Below are 22,197 nucleotides of genomic sequence, written 5' to 3' on the forward strand. Positions count from 1 at the left end.
CCTCCATGGATGTGTTTCACAGCCTGCATCTACCACCTGATTAACGCCTGCTCTGCCCGGGAGCGACACAGTGAGTTTCAGCAGGAGCACACTTGCCTTGCTGGTAAGAGAATGTGCTGCAAGGGAGCGGGAAGGTTAAAGGGTCTCTCTTGCTCTTTTACTGTTATGAGTTATTTCACTCCACGTTCACTTTAATTTAAGCTTTCCTTTTCTTAGAAAAATTACTACCAATTTCTACAATTCTTGAGAAACCACTCCCAGGAGGGAGGAAAAAAAAGCTTTCTTCCTTCCTAAGTGCAATTTAGTTTCAAGTACTTTATAGGTTGGTAGGCTTGACACTCAATCTGCAATTTGTCTTTTTCATAAATGTTAATTTCAAGTATTTGCAAAAGTTGTGTATTTTGGGAAGCACTTCTACATTTTTAAAGCAGCTGACAACAACAAAAGGAAATCACCTGTCTGTAAACACAGCTTCTGTTGCTGTCACAGGTTCAGTAACAAAAAGAAGAAAAATAATTCTTTTTCATCCCTGCCAGAAGATGTTCAAGCCCTGAGCATTTTTTTAAGGAAGAGTATAATGAGTTACAATTGCAGTCCTTGTGCCCAGACATTAAGTCTCCATGCCGCCTGGAAATGAGGGCACTGCAAAAACAATCCTCCAAAACTAAGGAGAAATCAACTTCAAATTTCTCCCGAAGAAGAGCTCTGCTGCTGCGTTCCATCACTCACTACAGATGGAGAGGCAGAATGGACTGAAGAGAGAAAACTGGTTAATTCCAGGTAGCATATCATTTGCTATAGTTAAAATATAAGAAGCAGAGCTATGAGCTCACTAAAGTGTTAGCCTCCAGCCTCGAATTTGCAAAGGCACTAAAAAGAGAAATTACTATTTTACTGCCATTGATTCAGTGTCGTGATGAGATTCAGGGTTATTGCCAGATTTATTATACAGGGGTAAACTCAACTGGTGCCTAAATTTAGAGAGCTCTCTTGCACTAATTTAGCATTTATGACCTGTCACAAGTGTACTTTGTTCATCTTTTAATGCATTACCCAGAAATATAACTTCTCATTAAAAAATTTATTAATCTCACAACATGGTAATATAGCTGAAACAGTTAGAATAAATATGAAGTATGCATAAAATGCTGGTGAGCTGTCACCAATTAAACAGCCAAAACATTAATATTGTTTTCCATGTTGGCTCTGTCTATAATTAGGTAGGATTGGGGAGTCTGTTCTTAAGGCTTCTTACCTTTTCTTCCCTTAGTAATCTGATGTTCTAAATTCACAAGTAGTTAGACTTTGATAAAATAACTGTTCCTAAAGATGCAGAGTCAGTTTATAGGATGAGGGAGGAAGACTCTTAAATTGGACATAAAAGGAGGCGATGTCCTTGCTCCCACATCGAGACTTATATAAGTAACTGGCAAAAATAAATACATTGAAACAAAGCAAGTGCTCAATCGTAAGTAAACATAAACATTATGGAGCTATTAAAATGAATATATTAATTAAATCTCTACCTGTTAACTGGAAGAATTTTTTTTGAGACAGTGTCTCACTCCTGTCACTGAGGCTGAACTGCAGTGGCACAACCTCAGCTCACTGCAACCTCGACTTGCCAGGCTCAGGTGATTCTCCCACCTCACTCTCCCAAGTAGCTGTGACCCACAGGTGCATGCCACCGCACCCAGCAAATTTTATGTGTATTTGTAGAGATGGGGGATTCACTATGTTGTCCAGGCTGATCTCGAAAACCTGGACTCAAGCGATTCTCCCACCTCAGCCTCCCAAAGTGCTAGGATTACTGATGTAAGCCACTGTACCCAACAAACTTGAAGAATTTTAAGAAATTTTTATTTAACAAGAAAAGCGAGATGGATGTCATACACTGTATTCTAGTAAAATGTTGGTCCTATCCTCACCCCGACGTGCCTTCATCTGCTTGGATGTCAGCATGGGTGTGTGCAGCAGCAGTCAAGGACAAATGTTTCAGGTTTGGGCACTGGGGTAGCCAAAAGCTGAGGGAAGGGAGGAAGGAAAAAACATAAACAACACAGAAAAATATAAAGGCTCTAAGACAGGAACGCTTCTATGACGCAGTATCACTTGTGTAAAATTGCGCATGTGTGCACATACACGTAGAGATGTGTGCAGACATATTTGCAAAAATAGCCACAGTAGTTATCTTAAGGTGGTACATATTTAGACACAGTTTCTTTCTTTTTATATTTTTCTGTATTTTTAAAAATCAGCATGTGTTATATATTTTTAAAAACATTATTTCACTAATAAAAATAATCAACATAATAAACGTTCTCTTCTAGCAAAATTCTGTTCAGTGAGCATCTTTATAAATGTAATGCATAATCATATATGTTAAAATAGAAAATCATTTAATAGGCAAAAATATCCACGTCTTTAATACACATATGCAGACATCTCCAAACACTTATTATAGCACAGGGAGTTCTCGTGAAAAGTACCTAAAGCATAAATTTAGTATCTGGTTATTTTGGTCCTTTGGAGAAAGTCAAACAGTCATTATAACAAAAGCAAAGATATGTAAGACGCTACAGGTACCATGTACATGGCATTCAGTAAAATAAACAGTCAAGTGCACACATGCACACAGACATACATACATACAAACATGTATAACAAACTCTGATTCAAAAGTGAGGACGGCAGAACTCTAGAGCTCACTTCTCTCCTCAGGGGTTTTTCTTAACTTTCATGGGCCAAAACTTCCTTATCTGTGAATTTGCAGGTGGGAACAAAATCAATGGTTTTCACACCAAGCTGTTTCATGGAAGTGTTTAAGGAATTTTACAATGAAACAAAGTTTGACTAGTTTTAGAAATGAAAATAATAAAAACAATATACACAGAAAAATGTTGTTTGTTACAATTTAGCAAACTGGAGGCCACTAACACATAAACCTACACTGGCCAATTAACTCATTTTTTGTAGCATTCAGGAATTGTTTTTCCAAACATTTCCTTGTAATATATTCGAAGTCCTTGTGAACGTATCGTTGTTAGAAAGCTGGTAGCCCTGCACAAGTCCTTTTTTACCTCTTTGTTATCATACCCATGTAAAAATGCACAAAAGTGGGTTCACACCTGAAATACCAGAACTTTGAGAGGCTAGGGCGGGCAGATCACAAGCTCAAGAATTCCAAACCAGCCTGGACAACATGGTGAATCCCTGTCTCAACTGAGAATGCAAAAGCTGGGTGTGTGGCAGTGCATGCCTGTAATCCCAGCTACTCAGGAGGCTGAGGGAGGAGAATTGCTTGAACCTGGGAGGTAGAGGTTGCAGTAATCTGAGATTGCACCACTGCATTCCAGCCTGGGCAATAGAGCAAGACTTTGTCTCTAAAAAATAAAATGCACAAAAGTGCACTATCTATCCCATGGGTGCCAGGCACTGCAGGACGGGGGCTTCAGGTCACACCATGGCACAATGGTGACCTTTCATAACAGCAAATACAGCACATGGGCCCTGTTTAGAATTTCAGAACTGACAATCAACAATGAAACTTCAAATATGAATTTTAATAAATATATACATTAAATTTAAATCACATACATCAAGTTAATTAAATTATTACCATATTAGGAATTTAAACCAAAGTGTTAGTAATGGAACTAAAACTTAAGTTTCACGCCTGTAATCACAGTACTTTGGGAATGTGAGACTAGCCTGGCCAATATGGCTAAACCCCGTCTTTACTAAAAATACAAAAATTAGCTGGGCTGGTGGCACACGCCTGTAATCCCAGCTACTCAGGAGGCTGAGGCAGGAGAATCACTTGAACCCAAGAGGCGGAGGTTGCAGTGAGCTGAGATTGCATCATTACACTCCAGCCTGGGTAACAGAGTGAGACTCTGTCTCAAGGGCCAGAGATGGGGAAGAAAAAAAAAAAAAAAAGTGGCATAACAAATCAAATAAAAGTGAATGGTTTAAATTTTCAACAGATATTGGCTAAGGTATCTGTGATTTTAAAAATAAGATTACCAAACATCTCAAAATGTTGTAAAACAGTTTGAAGGCTACTATCTGCCAAGTAATATCAATGTATTACAAATGGTTACTGACTTTCTCCAATTTGAACACTTTCCAGCTGAGAACTGCAAAGGTTTTGAATACCACGCCTCCCTACTCTGAGATATACTTTTCATTTCCACATTTGAAGATCCCTGTCACCAGGATTCATCTCACAGCTGGTGGTGCTGCCACTCAGCAGCCAGAGTGACTTTTCACTGTATGCATAGGCACCCATGGGGGCTCAGCAGTGTCTCTGGTTTTCCTCACTTCCCTGGACATATAGAACAAGTCAACATAACCACATCTCTGATGTCAGGGGTTGCTCGGAGACCTACTTTGTCTAGCGGGATAGGTGGAGAAGCAGTATCCACAGCTTCTGATAGGAGCTTATATTAGCACTTCTGCAGCCAAGACTCCATTTGCTCAGTGGCCAGCCCTGCACAGGCAGAGGTGAGCCGGGGAGCCTTTGAGTGGCTTTGAAAATGATGTCACGGAGTGGGGAGTCAAGATGGCCAAACAGATACAACTCCAGTGCATAACACCCAGAGAGAGAGATGCAGAAATTGAGAGATCTCCTAGCTCCAACCAAGGTACCAGGTGCATTTCAACAGGTCTGGTCGGACAGTGAGCAAAGCCCAGGCAGGGCAGACTGAGGTGGGGAGGGGTGCTAGTTCACCCAAAAAGTGCATATGACTGGTGAGACAGAGGCTCCCCCTCCGGCACTCCGGTCCAGATACAGTGCTTTCCCCAAAGCCTCAGCAATACACAGAACAGGGGATCTTTGCCAGTCAAGCACTGGAAATTACAAGCACAGAGTTGAACAATAATCCAGGACAGTGTCCCGGATTGGCGCACAGATCTAAGCAAACATATAAGCCCATAAGCTGGCAGGGAGAGCCTGTGGACTGAGCTATCGCCCCCTTCCCCTGCCTGGAGAGAGAGGGAGCTGAAAGTGGGAAGACAGATGGAGCAGCTGGGCGGGACCCTGTCCCATGAGCAGAGAGAGAGGAGGCTGAAAACAGGGAGACAGGTGGTGTAGCTGGGCAGGTCCCTACCCTCCCCGACAAACCCCAGAGGGCTGAAGCACTAACTCTAGCAGGTTATGCAGTCAGTACCTCAGTCTGAGCTGAACTCTGAATGACCCAGCTCTGTGGATGAAAGACACACCCACCATTAAACAGGTGGGACTAGGCTTCATGTTTTAGCAAAAAATACAGGAAGCCTACGTAGCAACAGGATGGTGTTCTTGACCACCCAGCAGTGCCTCAGTGGAAGAGGTAAGCCTAGCCTCCCAGTGTAAATAAAAAAGACACAGGAAGCTTACCTAGTAACCTGAAGAAGTCCCTAGAAACCCAGTAGTACCTCAATAGTCAGACAAGAGACCTCATCAAGCAGTTCCCTGAGATCACAACCAGGTAAATCCACGAAGATGGGAAAAAAAAAAAGTGCAAAAAAGATGAAACCATCAAAGACCAGAACACATCTTCTCCTTCAAGGGCTCACAACTCCTCAACAACACAACACAACATGACTGAGAAAGAGTGCAACGAATTGACAGAAACAGGCTTCAGAAGGTGGATAATAACAAACTTTCCTGAGCTAAAGGAACACGTTCTAACTCAATGCAAAGAAACCAAAAACCTTGAAAAGAGGTTAGACAAAATGCTAACTAAAATAACCAACTTAGAGAAAAACATAAATAACTTGATGGAGTTGGAAAACACAGCACGAGAACGGCACGAAGCAAACACAAGTTTTAATAGCTGAATCGATCAAGCAGAAGAAAGGATATCAGAGATTGAAGATCAACTCAATGAAATAAAAAGAGAAGACAAGACAGGAGAAAAGAGTGAAAAGAAATGAACAATGCCTCCAAGAAATATGGGATCATGTGAAAAGACCTAATCTATGCTTGATCGGTGTACCTGAATATAATGGGGAGAATGAATCCAAGCTGGAAAATGTGCTCGAGGATATTATCCAGGAGAACTTCCCAAGCCTAGCAAGGCAGTCCAACATTAAAATCCAAGAAATACAGAGAACTCCATAAAGATATTCCTCAAGAAGAGCAACCCCAAGGCACATAATCATCAGATGCACCCGGGTTGAAATGAAGGAAAAAATGCTAAGGGCAGCCACAGAGAAAGGTCAGGTCACCCACAGAGGGAAGCCAATCAGACACACAGCGGATCTCTTGGCAGAAACTCTACAAGCCAGAAGAGAGTGGGTGCCAATAGTCAACATCCTTAAAGAAAAGAACTTCCAACTCAGAATCTCATATCCAGCCAAACTAAGATTCACAAGGGATGGAGAAATAAAATCCTTTATGGACAAGCAATTACTGAGAGATTTTGTCACCACCAGACCTGCCCTACAACAGCTCCTGAAAGACACACTAAGCATGGAAAAGAACAAGTACCAACCACTGCAAAAGCACACCAAATGGCTAAGACCAAAAGTGCAATGAAGAAAATGAGTCAACTAATGGGCAAGAAAACCAGCCAGTAACAAAATGGCAGGATCAAATTCACACATAACAATATTAACATTCAATGTAAACAGGCTAAACACCCCAAGCAAAAGACACAGACCGGCAAACTGGATAAAAAGTCAAGACCCATCGGTGTGCTGTATTCAGGAAACCCATCTCACATACAAAGACACACATAAACTCAAAATAAAGGGATGGAAGAAGACTTACCAGGCAAATGGAGAACAAAAAAAGTAGGAGTTGCAATCCTAGTCTCTGATAAAACCAACAAAGATCAAAAAAGACAAAGAAGGGCATTACATAATGGTAAAAGGATCAATCCAACAAGAAGAGCTAACTATCCTAAATATATATGCACCCAACACAGGAGCACCCAGATACATAAAGCAAGTTCTTAATGACCTAAAACGAGATTTAGACTCCCACATAATAATACTGGGAGACTTCAACACTCCAGTGTCAATATTAGACAGATCAACAAGACAGAAAATTAACAAGGACATCCAGGACTTGAAAGCAGAGCTGGATCAAGTGGACCTAATAGACATATACAGAATGCTCTGCCCCAAACCCACAGAATATACATTTTTCTCAGCACCACATTGCACTTACTCTAAAATTGGCCACATCACTCCTCAGCAAATGCAAAAGAATGGAAATCATAACAAACAGTCTATCAGACCACAGCACAATCAGATTAGAACTCAGGATTAAGAAACACACTCAAATCTGCACAACCACTTGGAAACTGAATAACTTGCTTCTGAGTGTCAACTGGATGAGCAATGAAATGAAGGCAGAAATAAGGATGTTCTTCAAAACCAATCAGAATGAAGATACAATTTACCAGAATCTCCAGGACACCTTTAAAGCAGTGTCAAGAGGGAAATTTATAGCAATAAATGCCCACATGAGAAACAAAGAAAGATCTAAAATTGACACCCTATCATTAAAATTAAAAGAGCTAGAGGAGCAAGATCAAAAAAACTCAAAACCTAGCAGAAGACAAGAAATAAATAAGATCAGAGCTGAACTGAAGGAGATAGAGACACAAAAATCCCTTCAAAAAATCAATAAATACAGGAGGTGTTTTTTTTTTAAAAAGATCAACAAAATAGACCACTAGACAGACTAATAAAAAAGAAAAGAGAGAAAAATCAAATAGATACAATAAAAAACGATAACGGGGATATCACCAGTGATCCCACAGAAATACAAAGTTCCATCAGAGATTACTACAAACAACTCTATCCACATAAACCAGTAAACCAGGAAGAAATGGATAAATTCCTGGACACTTGCACTCTACCAATACTAAACCAGGAGGAAGTTGAAACCCTGAATAGACAAATAACAAGGGCTGAAGTTGAGGCAGCAATCAATAGCCAACCAACCACAAAAAGTCCAGGTGCAGACAGGTTCACAGCCCAATTCTACCAGACATGCAATGAGGGGCTGGTTCCATTCCTTCTGAAACTATATCAAACAATTCAAAAAGAGGGAATCCTCCCTAACTTATTTTATGAGGCCAACATCATCCAGATACCAAAACCAGGCAGAGACTCAACTAAAATAGAAAACTTCAGGTCAATATCCATAATGAACTTTGATGCAAAAATCTTCAATAAAATACCGGCAGACCAAATGCAACAGCACATCAAAAAGCTTATTCATCATGACACTTTTCAAAAGAAGACATATATGAGGCCAAAAAACATAGGAAAAAATGCTCATCATCACTGGTCATTAGAGAACTGCAAATCAAAACCACATTGTGATACCATCTCATGCCAGTTAGAATGTCAATCATTAAAAAAATCTGGAGACAACAGATGCTTAAGAGGATGTGGAGAAATAGGAACACTCTTACACAGTTGGCAGGAGTGTAAATTAGTTCAACCATTGTGGAAGAGAGTGTGGGGATTTCTCAAGGATATAGAAATAGAAATTCCATTTGACCCAGCAATCCCATTACTGGGTATATACCCAAAGAACTATAAATCGTTATACTATAAAGACGCATGCACACATATGTTCATTGCAGCACTGTGTACAATAGCAAAGACCTGGAACCAACCCACATGCCCATCAATGATAGACTGGACAAAGAAAATGTGGCACATATACACCATGGAATACAACACAGCCATAAAAAATAATGATGTGTCCTTTGTAGGGACTTGGATGAACCTGGAAACCATCATTCTCAGTGAACTGACACAAGAACAGAAAACCAAATACTGCATGTTCTCACTTACAGGTGGGTATTGAACAATGAGAACACGTGGACACAGGGAGAGGGGCATCACACACTGGGGGCTGTTGGGAGGGCTAGGGGAGGGACAGTGGGGCGGTGGGGAGGGAGGGGAGGGATAAAATGGGGAGAAATGCTGGATATAGTCAAAGGGGGAATAGAGGCAGCCAACCACCTGGCTATGTATGCAGCTATGCAACAACCCTGCATGAGCTGCACATGTACCCCAGAACCTGAAGTAAAATTAAAAAAAAAAAATCCTCAATTCTTCCAAAAAAAAGAAAAAGAGAGAGAGAAAATGATGTCACATATCACCCAATCCTAGAATTCAGCCTCTACAAGCTTCTCTGTTTAGCCCATTGGACAATTAATCAGTTTCAGAACGACTCCTACTGCTTTGATAAGGGTAATAATAAGACAAATATGACTGTCTAGGAGGAGGGGGCATGGAAAGAAGGGAGAAAAAGATTGAAATAGCCTCAGCTTTGTAGAGGGAATGTGAACACGAAAGGCATGTCGTGCTATTTTCCTGGCTGGGGCAAGAAAACAGTTTTAGAGTCAAGAAATATATTTTTTTAAGTTCTTACTATGTGCCAGGCTTTGGATTAGGTTATAGGAATGTAGTGGTAAGAGATAGACGCCATGGGCTTCCTCACAGAGCAGAGAGCTCATGAGAAAAGATGGGCGTTTAGGAGTCACACCTGTGCTATGACAAGCACTGTGCAGGAGGAGCAAGAGCAGGAGCCTTGCCCGCAGCAGGTGGGGCGAGTCCCGGGAAAGCCACTACCACGCAGAAACCCGCAAGAACAACACTTGGTACTAAAGGGAAATAGAAGGATTATTCCATCAAAAGGGAGGTGAACATAGGACTGCCCGGTAAATAAAAAGAAAAAGAGTTTGGTCCTTTTTGGAACTGGATTGCTGGAGCCCAGAGTGTAGGGAAGACATGGATGGGTGTTAAGTGGCTCAGCTGTAAAGAGAGAAAACTGGTTTAGATGCAGATGACTCAGGTGCATTGACGCTAGACCTTTTCAATCTATCCCAGAGTTTCAGATTTCAAAGAAAAAAGGCTGTGAGGCAAACGTTAAAAGGCGAAAAATGTATCTCTCTAGGGAATTGCTCAAAGATGAGTAAAGAAATGAGTTTTAAAGTTCCTTATAATCTACAAAGAATGAAAGCAGATTATTTCCAAAGTTTAAGTTGATGACAGGCTTTTTTTAGTAACCCTCCATCAAAGGTATGCCACACTGAAACGACATAGCTCTGCCCATCTTAATCCTAATTATCTTAAATTTCAGGAACTGTTGGATGCAATAATTCTAGGAAGCTTTTTCAAATAAGACTTAGTAACGGTACAGTGGAACCAGAAGTTCGATAGCTGGTTAAGACAATTGGCAACTGCTACTTATTCCGAATTACCCATTAGATAATTGTGAGTTAACCATATCTTAAAAGTGCATACATTTTGTATATTAATATATAAATGTCCTAGATCCTAGATAGTGTCACTTAAAAAGTAAAAAGTGTGACTATCACAATTGCCTTATAGTTGTGAGCTACCAGAAAGTGTGAACAAGCTGCATAATTTCTTCTACAGATTTTGACATGATAGTAAACACTTAATAACTACTTTTCCAGAATGATAATACAATAAGGTGATAAAATCATAACAAATCTAAACCACAGCCACTCAAAATGAGCTGCTTTCAGCAAATAATAACAAGCGTGAAAGGAGTCAGCAAATTTTGAGAAGCTGGGTAATAACATCATTAGCAACTGATATTGACAATTGGCAATTTCAAAATTTAGCCAGCAGAAATGTATTTGCAGGTCTTCAACAAGGTAGAAATTGGCTCAACAAAAATATTCAACAGAATAACAAACTGCTTTATCAAGATTTTCTTTTTTCTTTTTTTTTATTTTTCTGATACAGAGTCTTGCTCCGTCAGCCAGGCTGGAATGCAGGGGTGCAATCTCAACTCACTGCAACCTCTGCCTCCCAGGTTCAAGCAATTATCATGTCTCAGCCACCACACTGTAGCTGGGATTATAGGCGTGTGCCACCATGCCCCGTTAATTTTTGTATTTCTGGTGGATATGGGGTTTTGCCATGTTGGCCAGGCTGGTCTGGACCTCCTGACCTCAAGGGATTCACCCGCCTCACCCTCCCAAAGTGCTGGGATTACAGGCATGAGCCACCACCCTTGGCCAAGTTTTTCATATAATATATTTTAAAAGAGATTATATCTTTTGTCAATCAAATCAGATATATCCACAGGTCTCAAATCCAAAATCCCATCAAAATCCCCAAGAAATTCATTTCAAATGTAAATTCTAAGACCTCAGTTGAAGATGGTACTACTTCTCTCATCAATTCATATGTCTTCCTGATGGAATACACACAGATTAAAACAGACACACACATACACGGAAAACAGTCAAACAGTACAAAAAGGTATGTATTCCAATAGCAGTCTAGAAATGTGGGTAATACCTTATCATTACAATATGGACAGGCACACACTGAGAAAGTAACGAAGTCCTCTTATGGGTCTTCCCATGGGAATCCCAGAAAAACTGTCAGTTCAGAGTCAACAAATACAAGGGCAGAGATGGACTCAGGATCGTCATGAAGAGACCCCATTCCCCCATGTGCTCCTCCCTTTCTGTGTTAATTGAACAGTGTCAATAGCTTCTGACACCAGTGCTAAATGTTTCTCCATAAAGAAAATGATCTTCTGTCTGAGAAGGGCTTATAGAACCTGAGAGAAACGAAGAGCAGAGTCTGAGGCAAAATCATGCTCCAGCTCCAAGGCGAAGCCTTCCTTGCCTTGGTGAGTTTGGAAATTCATCCAAAGGAATGGAGCATGCAGGCCAGTGTTTGAGCTTTTGCAACCACTATAAAGAAGGACAACAATCCAAACAACTAACACCACCTTAGGCAGAATTCATGGAACAGACACATCAAGAATTTAAAATTTGTGTATCCTCAAAAGCAGACAAGAAGATAGTGGTAATATAAAGAGGAAGTCAAAGACCATTTGGGAAAATAATTATTATGAAAACATGTAATATGTTACAGAATTCATTGATGGGGAAAGTAACAGCACTAGGGATGAAATAGAGAGCTGGAAAATTGATGGAGAAACTGTCCCAGGATTCAGTAGGACAGAATCTAGTACATACCAGAGAACAAAGCTCACACACATGGCATATAGAAATAGATTTGCTGTACCAAGATAACAGAAACTTGAAACAGAGAGAAAAAAATCAAGGAATAATAATAATAGCTTTTCCCAGAATTAAAAATAAAGTTTCAGATTTCAAGATTTCTTGAATTCTAAGCAGGATAGATAAGGAAGGCTCACACCAAGATAAAGGAGTGAACCTTAAGAACAAGGATTTAAAAGATATGAAGTCATCCAGAGAAAAATTAGATGGATGAAGAGATAGATACATAGACAGGATAGAGAGAGACAGAGAGAGAGAGATGATAGATAGATGATAGATAGATAGATAGATAGATAGATAGATAGATAGATAATAGATAGATAAATAGATGATAGACATAGGTAGGTAGGTAGATAGATGATAGATAGATAGATAGATAGATAGATAGATTGATAGATAGATAGATGATAGACAAAATAGGTAGGTAGGTAGATAGATAGATAGATAGATGATAGATAAATAGATGATAGACATAGGTAGGTAGGTAGATGATTGATAGATAGATAGATGATTCATAGATAGATAGATAGATAGATGATAGACAAAATAGGTAGGTAGGTAGATAGATAGATACATAGATACATAGACAGACAGACAAGATAGGTAGGTAGGTAGGTAGGTAGATAGATAGATAGATAGATAGATGATTGATAGATAGATAGATAGATAGATACATAGATACATAGATAGATACATAGACAAGATAGGTAGGTAGATAGATAGATAGATAAATAGATAGATAGATAGATAGATAGATAGATAGATAATAGACAGACAAAATAGGTAGGTAGGTAGATAGATGATTGATAGATAGATAGATGATAGACAAGATAGGTAGGTAGGTAGATAGATGATAGATAGGTAGATAGATAGATAGATAGACAGATAAGATAGGTAGGTAGGTAGGTAGGTGGGTAGGTAGGTAGGTAGATAGATGATTGATAGATAGATAGATAGATAGATAGTTAGATAGATAGATAGATAGATAGACAGATAGATAGCTGTAAAGACAGAGAGCAGATACACAGACAGATGTACATACACATACAGACAGCTCCTGACTTATCACGGTTCACCTTAAGATTTTTCAACTTATGATGGTGCAAAATCCATAGGAATTAAGTAAAAACTGTACTTCCGATTTTGAATTAGATCTTTTCCCAAGCTAGCCACATGCGGTACCAAACTCTTTCCAGATGCTGGGTGACAGCAACGGGACCCAGCTCCCAGGCAGCCACAGGATCATGAGGGTAAACAACTGCTACTCTACGGTTTACTGTGTGGCCAGATAATTATGCCCACCAGTAGGCTAATGTAGATGTTCTGAGCATGTTCAAAGCAAATTAGGCTAAGCTGTGATGTTCAGTAGGGAAGGCATATTAAATGCACTTTGGATCTAGTTTCCACTTAGACTTTTTTCAACTCACTATGAGCTTATAGGGATATATGTCCATCTTAAGTTGATGAGCATCTGTACTTAGACAAGAATAAAAAACTGCTTGACATTAGCCTGCCGGTGGCTACACTATGTGCAAGAAGGTAATAAAGTGGTATTATCAAAAAATTACAGGAGAAAAATAATTACCACACCGACTCTGAAGCTCTGTTTTGAGTAACAGCAAGGAAACCTCTTCCCAATCAGTCATAGCACTGCTCCCTTCACCCCCACATTCAATCCCTTGTCAAATCTTGTGATCCGGCCTCCAGGAAGTCCCTTGAATATAATTCCCCCTGTTGTATTTCCAGTGCTCAGACTCTATTTTGTGCCCAGAAAACAACTCCTGCAAACAATCAGTTGCAAGGATCTCCTAGCTCATTCCCTTGCACCCAGCCTCAGGCCCTCTAAGTTGCTTTCAAAATTGTCTTTCTTTCAAACCATTCTTATTATCCTCCAGCATACTAATCACTCCCTCCCCGCAACAGGCACACGTGGGAAGGGCCTCCCTGGCCCACCCAGCAGTCCTCTGCTTCTCCCTTTCTTGTTCTCCCAGTAGGCTTTCTGATTCTGGGTTAACATCGAGTGCAACTGACTTTGTATTATAATTATTTGTTTAAATATATGACTCCCAACTAGATTGGGAACCTCAGATGAACACTAAGCTTAATTCCCTTTCAGCTTCACTAAAGTGAACATCCCTTCTCTTCATATTTTAGCTTAGACGGTGCTGAGTACGTGTATGCAAATGTTTTTAAATGGCAACATATCTAAGAAAGACACCAGGAATTTTCCCATTCAGGGTATCTATCTCCATTAAGTCCTGTGCAAAGATAACAGCATTTCTGTAATAAACACGGCCCAGTGCAGTTGAAAAAGAAAGATCTGCTAGGGTGGTCACTCATTTGCATGCAGGGGACATGAGAACGTGGCAAAGGAGACGCTGTAAATCACCCCAGAGCTGGGAGTCAGGGCCTCTCAGAACGCCTGGCTCAGAATTATTAATTAAAGCTTCCTCAAGGATGGTTTGTTTGCACATCAGTTGATCTAAGCCACACTGGTATCCCTGTAAATAATAAGACAGCCCGATTAGGCCTAGCCATTAATTAAGTGTCTTTGCTGTGAATAAACAGCGAAATCTTTCAGTCTGAGAGGGCCTATGGCACGGTGATAAATGTGCAGCTGTTGACACTCCTGTAACACAGGCTGACATCTTCATCAGTTCATGGGAGCTCCCTCCCCAAAGACACAAGGTGCGTGTCATGGGAAGATGGCACCTTCTGCCACACTTGGCCCCTAAAGTTATGTCATATGCAAGTTTACAAATAATCAGAACAAGGAATAAACAAAAGGGAAAGCTGTTCAAGCCCTTAACTGTGACCCTCAACTGTCACATTTAATTGACTGAGACACTGGTGTGTTTGGGGTACACAAATTTGGATAACAATAATATAGTGCTTTTACTTTTATGAGAATGTACAAGTCTTTTATTTTAAAATATGATTTGGGGTCCAATCACAGACTCTTCCGAAACTGTAGGCTGTTTTCTAAGTTCAAAAAGAAAGCTTCAGCAAATGCCTTCAAACTAATGAAAACAGGAGCTAATATGTATTATGTTTATACCATTTGAAAAATAGTTCTCTCTGCGTCAAGTACTAAGTTCCCTTTTATTTTGCTGCCTATAGAAGGGCTTTGTAAACTGTAAAATATACACAAAATGGAAAGAACTGATTTTTTATCACAATTTCCCCAGGAAGCTCCATTGCTAATGGGGGTTAAGTTACAGCATTGGTGAATCAAGTTAACCTTCTAGAACCTAGAACCTTCTAGAACCTAGAATTCTCAAATTCCTCCAACATTCACCTCTATTACAACATTTTCCAGAAAGCCATTGGCGAGAATAGCAGGATGGAGGAGAAGCACCGCTGTATTCATCACTACAAAACTCCAGAACAAATTCACTGACAGCTATTGTTAGGTGATTTGACTTCCTCCCAAGGAGGATTGTTGCCTTCTGCTGACTTCTGCTCTATCCCTGGAGCCCAGATCTCACAGTTTCTAGTTCGGAGTCTGGACAGACTTTGCAGAGAAAAGTAGGAGGTGCAAAGACTTCTCACCCTGATGTTTAGGATGAAAGAGATGAAGGGAAGAGAGGACAGTCAGCCATCCAGGCAACAGGGGTTTGTTCACCAAACAGGTGAAAAACAGGAAGTCCAAGCGCAAGTGAACCGAGCTTCTGGGACTCTTGCCAGCCTTGCCTTGGCACAGCCTGCATCTGAGATTCTGCCCCATCAGATGAGCCACTCGTCCTCGGAGAGGTGACGATGGTGGGTAAGGCTGGACTGATATGACCAACCTCACATTAGAGTTTCTTGCATTCATCTTTTCTGTCCCCTACCAGACTTGAGTTCCTTGAAAACAAGCCACACATCCCTTCATCTCTGCACCCCCTCCAGAGTCTTGCACAGTCTTCATTGTCATCACATGCAAGTGCATGCTGCATTCAGGAAGGAACTGGGAATGGACGGGTAGTGTGCTGTGAATATGGCCACACTCGGTAGATCGCTGGTCACACGGACAGTGGAAGGGGATTTTCTCAGAACCACCAAAACCAATGTTCCAGGCTCACCCAACATAATTTAACTGAGAATCCCTGGTTCTAATTTGAGGCACCTGATATGTAAAGGAGAGAGCATGGGATGGAGGCCCTGGAGGCTGTATTTATTATTCAACGGGGCAGGAGCTTGGGAGAAGACACTGGTGTCCAGGAGAAGAGTTCAGGCCAGTGAATGAAGCCCCATCATGAGCCAGGAACTAAACTAGTCCTGGCTGAAAATGCAACCACAGCAGACACTTCTGCCTCTCAAGGGGCTTACAGTTCAGCAGGGGAGAGATTTATATAATACGTGTGAGACAAAGTCACAAGTGCGAGAAGCCATGTCTGCTCATTTCTGCTTGTCAAGATAATTTCACACAGCCCCTAACTCTGTGAGGCCATGTGCTTGTTTGGGAAGATGCTTTGAAGACAAAACAGGATGGAGCACATGGACCCCACACCTCTTGCCTGAGTCACTACACTCCTTAAAAAATGCATGACGCTAGCCTTGTCTTTTCCTACACAGAAGATAACGTTTGACAGGGTTAGTGACTGTGAGAGATGGGAAAGTTCTTCTTCAAAGTTTGTATCTTAGACTGTATTATAAGGAGTTACAATCTCTCACTCTGGGGCTGTTACCCGCTATTAGCATAAACATATACCCATGTATATACATTCTCTACATCAGCTTCGTCTTAAATCAGCTACCTTGACTTGCTCCGGCATGTCTGAACAGGCCTGGGCATGCTCCAAACCCTGCTGCATGCCGGTCCTTATTTGGAAACCCTCCTGACCTTCTCCTGACTAGCTTCCTCTTCTTCCTTGTCTTCTCCCTCATCTTCTTATTTCCCCTTATCTATTCAGAAAATTTAGCCAATTGGGTCAAGCATAGAATGTAAGGTCCCATTCTGGCCAATGGAAACTGGACACAGCAGTAGGGTGACAGTGTCAGGTATAAAAGTTATAAATGTCCCTGTCTCCCTTGTTCAGGTGTGTGCTCTTGTGGCAAGACTTCCAGCAAGTTGCATCCTTCCTGCAGGAAGCAAACTAGTCTTGCTGAGTGACCTTTGTCTCGGTGTGGACTTTTCCTGACATTATAAACCCGTTTCCAACGGTGACTATGCCTCTGTAATCCATAACTAAATGTATTTTAGTCATCTGTAACCAGATATCCTCCTGTACTCCGACTTTCATGTGAGTTTTCACATACTGAACCTCCAGCAGCCATCCATAAACAGTGAGCTGAAACATCATGTTGGCGCCTCCGATGGAAACACTCCTGGGCCATAGGCCTCCATCTATAGTCCTTGGTAAGGCTTCTGAATAAAACTAACTTTAATTCCTTAAAAGCTTGATTTTTTGTTCTTTAGTTGTCACATAACAATCCAAAGATTCGTTGCAAAACATAGGCTGGGAGGGTGAGGAGTGGGGCCGTCGCTCTTTTTAACTGAGGTGATCTGAATAGATGTTTACGGTGTTAGTAGCTGAATTTAAGGATTCTGGGACATTAAGAAGAGAGGTGGAATTCTAATTTGAGTGAGAAGCAATATAAATAACAAACAGAATGTGAACATCGCATTAGGGGAAGAGAGAAGAAGAAAAAATAAGATCAGTCTCCTCTAGTGCAGAGTAAAGGATCAGAGAAAGTGTAAAGAAGGGTACACCGAGGTCAGACTGCAGATGGCCCCTGGTGCCCGGTGAAGTTGCTTCGATGTATACATGAACAATGGAGTGACAGGATGAGAATCAGCCTCAGTGTAAAACGAAGCAGGGGGAGAAGGATGGGTGTCAGGAGATGGTTAGGAAGCCATTGCGATAACCCAAAGTGAGTGGATCGAGGCAAGAACCAAGTTCATGCCATGGGCTAAGAGGAAATGATGAAGCAAGAGACCTTGAGAAGAAAGAACCCGCAGCGGGAGGAGCGAGGAGCAAAGCCTGAACAGCGGTCTCAGGTCTATGGGCAGGGCAGGCAGACTCAGGGCGGGCAGACACCCTCACGCTCTCACATGGCTGAGGCATCGACCTGGGGTGCATCCACAAGCCCAGTCCAGGTCCTTTCCCTGAACATCTTCATTTGGTAGGCTTGGAATATATATTTTAGCAAACATTCCAAAGGTAAACAACCCACTACAAAGGGGTTGTGGAGACCAAGCCTCCAAGTAACAGGCTTCAGAGAGAATGGCCCTTGGATCACTCTTCACTCTAGAGTGTTCTAGAGAAATTTTGGCTTAAATTGTGAGTCATAGGAAAATATATTTTTGTATCCTCAAAGATCCCAAAGACTCTCTGGTTGACACACCCAGAACCCCCAGACAGGGACCTAGACTTCAGACTTTTCCGTCTCTTCCATCCCAAACAAATGTCCCCGCATCCGTCTTGAGCTGGACCCTCCTTGGCTTGGTTTCAAAGTGACGACCCAGAAGCCAATCTCTTCCAGCAAGCATTGATGTTGGTGTCCCTCATAAAGAACCTCACCTGGTTTGTCATGTCTCTTTCCTCTTCATGTCATATTGAGTTGTCCTTATCTTAATAGACAAGAAAATTAGGGAAGGCTTTTAACTTCAAATTCCATAGACTTGTGTGAACCCAAGAGTATCTGAAACAGGTCTTAATTAATTTAGAAAGACTATTTTGCCAGCGTTATGGATGCACCCATGACATAGCCTCAGGAGGCTCTGATGACATGTGCCGGACCTGGTTGGGCACAGCTTGCTTTTATACATTTTAAAAAGACATAAGACATCAATCAATATATGTAAGATTTACATTGGTTCAATCTGGAAGCATGGGGCAACTTGAGGCAGGAGCTTCCTACTTTCCAGGTCTAGGTACATTTTAAATTTTTTCTGATTGACAATTGGTTGAAAGAGTTATTTGCAACAGAAAGGAGTGTCTGGGTTACAAAGGGGTTGTGGGGACCAAGGTTTTATCATGCAGATGAAGTTTCCAAATAGCAGCCTTCAGAGAGAACAGACTGTAAATGTTTCTTATCAGACCTAAGGTCTGTGTGGATGTTAATGCTTGCGGGTATAATGAAGGCTGTCCCAACCCCTCTTCCATCACAGTCTGAACTAGATTCTCAGGTTAACTCTGGAATGCCTTTGGCCAAGAAAAAGGGTCTATTCAGAAGGTTAGGGGACCTTAGAATTTTATTTTAGGTTTCACTTGCCACCATAATTTGTTGGATTTAGGAGTAACAATTTTACAGGATCTTTCTGCAGAAAAGAGCTGTTTCTTGACCCACAGTGGCAGGAAGATGGAAGGGGTGTGGCCTTACGGCATCCTTCCTATCCCACCATCATGACTGAATTCTTCATTGCAGCTGTCTCGATGCAAATAAAGTGGAGGGATAAGCTTGATTTTCAAGGGTGCCACCAGTTCAACTGAATTTTTTACAGGAACAAAGGTAAAACAAACCAACATAAACAGCAAAAGAATACCTCCAACCCCCTGAGATAAGTGGACCTAAGGATTTGTTGGGTAGAGGTGAACAATCTCTCAACCTGTCTCACCCTACCTCTCACGACCTCACTCCAAACCTGACCTGTATCCAAAATTGCATCTCATTCTACAGAATATTAGCTAGAATTTATATTTGCTAAGGTTACATTAAGGGCATTCACATTTTTTTCAATAGCGAAAAGCCACATTATTAAAACCATAGTAAAAAAAAATACTATTGACATAAGTAAATAAAGCTTTCATTTATTTGTCATTTAATAGTTTTCAAGCCATCTGCTTGAAAACAAAAAATACAAACAGGATGAAAAAGTTGAGAAGATGAGGCTGGCCACTGTCTTAGTCCCTTCAGGCCACTAGAACAAAAATTTTATAAACTGGGTAGTTAGAAAGAACAGAACTTCATTTCCCACAGTTGTGGAGCTGGAAGTCCAAGATCAACACCCTGGCACAGTCAGTGTCTGGTGAGGGCTGCTTCCCAGTCCACAGATGATGGCTTCTTTCTGTGTCCTCATGAGGTGGAGAGGTGGAACAAGCTCCTCCATGGTGGGTTTCTTGTCTAAGGGTACTCATCCACACTCAGGAACTCATCACTTCCCAAAGCCTCCACCTCTCAGTATTTCACATTGGAGTTACTACTTCCACATACGTTAAATACAGTAGGAGATTCTTCTTCAAAGGTTCGGCTTGCTTAAGTTTGCTTGTTCTCTGTTCCCCGCTTTCAAGGCGAGACTTTCTTACCCTCTGTGTCCCCCCAGGCCTGGTAAACAACCTTCCTGCCAGTCTGTTTCTATAAAGCCCACATTCCACTCTGCTACCCACTCTGTGAATTACCCCTCCCACGGCAATGGCTACTCCTGCTGAAACTGATCTTCCCACCTTCCCGCTGGTGTGACCACATTCCTGCACTTTTCCAGTTAGCCAACTGGGTTCAGCTTAGATTGTGCTGTCCAACCCTAGCCAGTAGAGGAACAACACAGCAGTAGGGGCTACCTGCATCAGGGATAAGAACCTCTTCCCTTCCCCTGTTCAGGTGTGCTCTCACCATTGCTCCATCCACAAGGCATACCCTTCTATAGAAGTAAATTGTCTTGCTGAGAAAATTATTTGAGTGCTAGTTCTTCTGTTCAGCACTGAGGAACAAGCATTTGTTTCTAAGAACATACAAGGTTTTTGGGGACACAAGCTCATCTCCTTTACCTAAGTGAGTAAACTGTAACACAGAGCAGCTAAAAATGTTGCTTAGCTTCAGGAGCAGGATTTGAGCCAGGCCTGTCAGACTTACAAAGCCTGCCCGCTTACAACTTCTGTGGAAACCGGCATCAAGAGGACAAGCTGAGTAACTTTATTTAGATTTTAGGAGCAACAGAGGTGAACTAGAAGGATGCACATTTGACATGAGTATTGGACTTGACAAAAAGAGGTAATTCGAGTGTATCTGGAAGCTCCAGTCATACTTTATTTTTGTCATGACTCTTTATAATGACCCAATAGCTTACTGTAATTCTAGTGGAATGAGACTTGAAATATTTGAATTTATGTGTGGGATCTCGTTCTGCTTCAGTGACAATTGCCCTTGACTGGAGCCTGCTGGCCTGATCCCCCAGCTCATCATCAGGCACCCAGAGGGAGCATCGGCCAGGACCTGGTTCAGCTGGTGTTGCCAAACAGGTAACACTCCCTTTGCTTAATCCTTCAGGAAGGTTGTACCGTGTATATATATATATATATATATATATATATATATATATATATTTTTTTTTTTTTTCTGCTATGCAATCTTCTCATAGTGGGCTCAAGAAGTGTAAGACCAAAACTTCAGGAAGCATCACAGAGGCCTGAACGTCTACTGCAGAGCTCATCCCATCCAAAAATCCCTCTACTTGCCTCTTTTGTTTCTACCTGGCCTCAGCTGTCCTCTAGCCTTTTTGTATTTTGCTCTTCTTGTGGTTAGATATCAGCTGCTCAGCAGTCTTCTATAATTACAAGACTCTGAAAAAACAGTTTCCACTGTGGTAAACTCATAAAAGCGGGTGAAATGCCTATTCCTTAAATCAGAAAATCTCTGCTTCAGAGATGTGTGAAGTCTCCATCAGAAGTTGCAACCTCAGGTTTCAAGCACTAAGAGATGTCTGCACAAAAATATCAGCAGGCGCTCCTCTGCCCTTGTGAATGCAGGCCCATTTCCTTCCAGGCACACTCCTGAGTGCGTGCACCTCCCACGCACCGCAGACCTGAAAGGGAAGCTGGACCCGGCAGGCGCCTAGTATCAAAAGGCCACACACTTTGAGAGGAAAACAGGGACTGACCCAGAAAATGCTCCAATCCATTTGCACTAACAGCTTCTTCCTCCTTTGCCATTTCTCCCTAATGGCTAGTAGCCCCAGACGCTAAAAATAGCCACCCTTCCTAAACACTGAGTATCCCAGATTTTGTTCTTCATGCAGCATCTGGCGATGGAACCGCCCGTCCCTGATATTCTCCATGTTTAATCTGCAGATTTTTTTCATTTATAGGATGGGGTTGGAAGGAATTGGGTATCACAGCAAAGTCAGTTTATGAACTTGTCTTCTTGAGGGACACAATTACAGAACCTATAGAACAGGTAAGAACAGTGGTGCACTGCTTCCTTTACTGTTTCATCTGAGTTCACATTTCACATCTCAGAATGCAGG

At 41.5% G+C, this 22,197-nt stretch overlaps 1 long non-coding RNA gene across 2 annotated transcripts in view; it reads right to left on the bottom strand.

Annotated features, from left to right (window-relative positions):
* LOC116533394 overlaps positions 1–19,720 on the bottom strand; it is a 128,988-nt gene extending 109,268 nt beyond the window's left edge. For both annotated transcript variants that reach the window (XR_004261273.1, XR_004261274.1), the window contains exon 1: positions 13,618–19,720. This is a non-coding gene — a long non-coding RNA (uncharacterized LOC116533394). The remainder of the gene's footprint in view (positions 1–13,617) is intronic.
* Between the last annotated feature and the right edge of the window lie 2,477 nt (positions 19,721–22,197).

The sequence above is a fragment of the Sapajus apella genome, unplaced genomic scaffold, assembly GCF_009761245.1.
Source record: "Sapajus apella isolate SASKATOON/1434 unplaced genomic scaffold, GSC_monkey_1.0 scaffold82, whole genome shotgun sequence".
Classification (NCBI taxonomy): domain Eukaryota; kingdom Metazoa; phylum Chordata; class Mammalia; order Primates; family Cebidae; genus Sapajus; species Sapajus apella.